Source organism: Vulpes vulpes, chromosome 6 (assembly GCF_048418805.1).
Source record: "Vulpes vulpes isolate BD-2025 chromosome 6, VulVul3, whole genome shotgun sequence".
In the NCBI taxonomy this organism is placed as follows: domain Eukaryota; kingdom Metazoa; phylum Chordata; class Mammalia; order Carnivora; family Canidae; genus Vulpes; species Vulpes vulpes.
This window is the reverse complement of record NC_132785.1, coordinates 95,619,889-95,624,245: the sequence shown is the minus strand read 5'-3', so window position 1 is coordinate 95,624,245 and position 4,357 is coordinate 95,619,889. Positions and strand designations below refer to the sequence as shown.

Genomic DNA, 4,357 nt, shown 5'->3' with positions numbered 1-4,357 from the left:
ATGTTTTTAGGGCAGTTTTAGGTTCACAGCAAAACTGACAGGAAGGTACAGAGATATCCCATAAACCCCCTGTCCCTACACATGCACAGCCTCCTCATTATCCACATCCTTCACCAGAGTGGTACATTTGTTACAATTGGGGAACCTACACTCACATATCATTATCACCCAAAGTCCCTAGACATTAGGATTCACACTTGGTGTTATACATGCTATGCCTTTGAACACATGTAAAATGACATATATCTGTTATTATAATACCATACAGCTTGGTTTCACTGCCCTAAAAATTCTCTGCACTTCTCCTATTCATCCCTCCTTTCCCCAACCCCTAGCAGCCAGTCATATACTATATAGCCTTTCAGATTTTTTCTTTCCTTTTTCCTTTTCTTCCTTCCTTCCATCTTTCTTCTTTCTTCTTCTCCTCCTCCCTTCCTCCTCCTCTTTCCCCCTCCTTCCTCTTCTCCTTCAACAAAGCAATGGTAAAGATTCTTTATATACATCTCTTTGGGAGAAGAGTTTGAATCTTTAATAAGTAAAAACATAGAAAGCAGAAACAAATACTCATTTCCCACTACCCAAAATTAACTGCTATTAATGTTGCAACACATTATTTCCCAACTTTTCCATGTATATAAGTATTTTTAAAGTATGTTAACATTCTTTCTTCTTTTAAAAAAGAGATGAGACTGTTCCAAGTAAAATGAAAACTCCCTTTGGTGACTGTCTACTCATTTGGTCCTCTCCTTTCTCTGCAGAGGAAATAACTATGATGAGTTTGGTGCATATTATAATCCATTTTTATACATACATAATATATGTATCAAAAAACATTTAGTAAAGCCTTATGTTTTTTACACCAACAGTATTGTTCTGCGTATATAATTCTGTGGTTTGCCTTTTCATTCAGCAATGTTTTGATAATCTGTTCCTACGTAGTTTTACAGAAATCTAAATTCATACCTTCATATTATGACTTTACTATCTCCCATGTGTCTGTTCTTTATGTATGGAAATTTAGGCTGTTCTTTTTTGGTGAGGTTCTATTATAAATAGTATATGAACATGTACTTATTTCTCTCTTCATAGATGTGTATCTTTTTCTCTGGTTAGGCACCAAAAGGTAGAGTCATTGGGTCAGAGTAAGCATAGTATTTTTTTTAATAGAGAGTGTCAAATTTGTCTTCCAAAGTGAATATACCTAGTTAGCTTCCTATCAGCAATACATATCCATATTTTCAGAACCTTGACAACAGTTGACATTGGAAAAAATGTTTTGTTTTTTTTTTTTGGAAAAAATGTTAAGCTTTGACAGTGCAGTGCTGTGGATGAAATATAGTTTATTGTTTTCACTTCTTAGATTAGTTGTGAGGTTAATCATCTTTTTAATGTTCATTAGCTAACCATACACTTATGGACAATTAACCAATTATATTCTCAGGAAAAATTCCTATCTGATCAAAGACTGTATTTTAAGGCTTTCAAAACATATTTTGAAATTTCCATCTAAAAATTTTGTAACTCTTTATATTCTTATCAAAACCATGATAAAATATTCATTTTCCACACTCTCACAAAACTCTGGATTACTCAATCTTTGCCAATCAAATAAGCAAAAAGTGTGCCTATGTTAATTTTTCATTTCTTTGATTATTGGCAACATTAATTTTTCTAAAATTCATATTCACATTTTAAAAACTCACATTCTTATTCATATTTCTTCTTTTTTAGACTAGACTATGGCTTACAATAGCTGAACTTATACTGGGATATTCTTTTCCTTATTAACCCACTGTCATATAATTTACAAATTCTTCTCAGCTTGACATCTCTTTCATCTTTGTTTATGGTAATTTAGTGATATACCCATATTTTAAAATTTTTAAGTGTTTAAATGTTAACATATTTCCATTTTATTTTCTGCGTTCTCTTTTATTTTATTATCTTATTAAATATATGGAACATTTGATGAATTTGCATGTCATCCTTGTGCAAGGGCCATGCTAATCTTCTCTGTATTGTTCCAAATCTAGTATATATGCTGCTGAAGTGAGCACTACCTTCTCTTTTAAATAACTTTTGTTTCTTATCTCAAAATGCATGCGCATTATGAAAAGTTGTTAAAATACAAATAAAAGAAGAAAGTAGCGGTACCTGGGTGGCTCAGTGGTTGAGCATCTACCTTTGCCTCAGGGCATGATCCCAGAGTCCCAGGATCGAGTCCCACATCGGGCTCCCTGCATGGAGCCTGCTTCTCCCTCTGCCTGTGTCTCTGCCTCTCTCTCTCTGTGTCTTTCATGAATAAATAAATAAAACTTAAAAAAAAGAAGAAGAAGTAAAACCCATGTAATTTTACCACCTGGAGATAAGAATTACTAATATTTTGAAGTGTATCCCTCCAGACTATTTCTATGCAAATATACTACACATACATATTTTCCAGTAATTCTGCTAGCATGTGACTTGGGAGTAATGTTCTAAGCCAGTGGTTCTCCAACTTTAGCACACACCAGAATCACCTGAAAATACTTGTAAAAATACATCTTGCTGGGTCCCACTCCCATAATTTAGTGAGAGGACCCAAGAATGTGCTTTTCTGACAAGTTCCCAGGTGATGCAGATGCTTGCTGGTCTGGGTACCACACTTTGAGAACCAGTTTTAGGTTCACCCTGTCTAAACTCTCACATTGCAGTCACTTCCCTACTTAAACCCTTTTTATGGTTTCCTCCTGTCTGCAGGACAAAGTCCAGACTGCTTGGCAAGGCACACAAGTCTTTTATGATCTGGCCCTGGGCTGCTTACTCTCCAGACTCACTCTTCACACTTGGCCCCACTCTCTGCCCCAGGAGGCTGACCTGTGTAGGCTATATCAACAGGTTCTGTCCTCTGCCTTGTGGCTCAGCTGACAGTAGTCTAGAGGGTGGGAAAGACAGCAATCCCAGTATTCCATCCCCAGCCCCATCTTTGGGCTTCTTTCCCAGAAGGTTTGGCAGTGGCTACATTCCTCTACCTAACGTCCAAATCAATCTGATTCTCTCCTCTAGTTATGGCTCTTACCACGTTCCAGTCATTTCCCCCTCCATTGGGCCCTTAGGCTTAGAAACCGTAACAACTTCCTGCTGTTTTTGGTGTGAGGAGAGCTTCATCATCCTTTTTGGATTCTTTTACCTCTGTCCACACCTCTGTGGTCAATCTCTTCATCACATTCTCTTGAATTACCCCTTTTTGGTCACTCCTTCTCTTTCCTACTGAGACTGGCTGATCTAGGTCCTCCTTTCCATTCTATTTTTTTTAAAGATGTATTTATTTATTTGAGAGAGAGAGAGTACGAGCTTGAGGGGCAGAGAGAGAGGGAGAGAGAATCTAAAGCAGACTCCTCAGTGTGGAGCCAGTCACAGGCTCAAACTCATGATCCTGAGATCATGACCTGAGCCAAAACCAAGAGTCAGAGGCTTAATTACTGACTGAGTCACCCAGGCACAACCCCTCCTTTCCATTCTTATTTCCCACAAATCTTTTTCTAGGCATGACTTGGTCACACATATCCCAAATACAGTTGACCCTTGCACAGTTAGGGTTTGGGGCGCTGACCCCTGAGTTATTGAAAATCTATATATAACTTTTGACTCCTCTAAAACTTAGCTATTAATAGCCTACTGAAACCTTACAGATAACAGGTGATAAACACCTTTTATTTATATCTATTATATACTTTATTCTTACAGTAAAGGCAGATAAAAGAAAATGTTATTAAGAACATCATAAGGAAGAGAATGTACATTTACAGTTCTGTACTGTACTCATTGGAAAAATCCAGGAAAAAGTGGTATTCAAACCACCAGTTCAAACCAGTGTTGTTCAAGGGTCAACTGTACCACGTAGTTCACAATCCCTTACTTTTCTCTTTGGCTAAAAAGTCCTTTTACTTTATGTAGAAAACTACTCCTCAGCCTTTAATCTATAGGCCAAATGTCACTGTTTTCATAAAGATTTCCCTTCTCTTCAAATTTACTCCACGTTTCTGGGACTTTCTCATATACAGATTTATTGAGATATAATTCACAAACCATCACCATAATATGATTTCTGAACATTTCATCATCCCTAAAAGAAACCTTGTCTCTATGAATGGTCACTCTCTCACTCCTTACAGCCCCTTGGCAAATCATTCACATACTTTTTTCTCTATGGTTTTGCCTATTCTGGATATTTCACATAAACAAAATCATACACTATGCTTTTATAGCTTTTTTCACTTAGTATAATATTTTTAAGATTTATTCATGTTGCAGCATGCATCAGTATGTTATTCCTTTTTATGGCCAAATAATATTCCACTATATGGACACACAACAT

The 4,357-nt window shown here is 36.6% G+C and overlaps 1 non-coding gene across 1 annotated transcript; it reads right to left on the bottom strand.

Annotated features, from left to right (window-relative positions):
• Positions 1 to 1,950: 1,950 nt before the first annotated feature.
• On the bottom strand, positions 1,951 to 2,057 carry LOC112913010 (U6 spliceosomal RNA). Its single transcript, XR_003233620.1, has one exon. It is a non-coding gene; the product is annotated as a U6 spliceosomal RNA (small nuclear RNA).
• Positions 2,058 to 4,357: the final 2,300 nt, after the last annotated feature.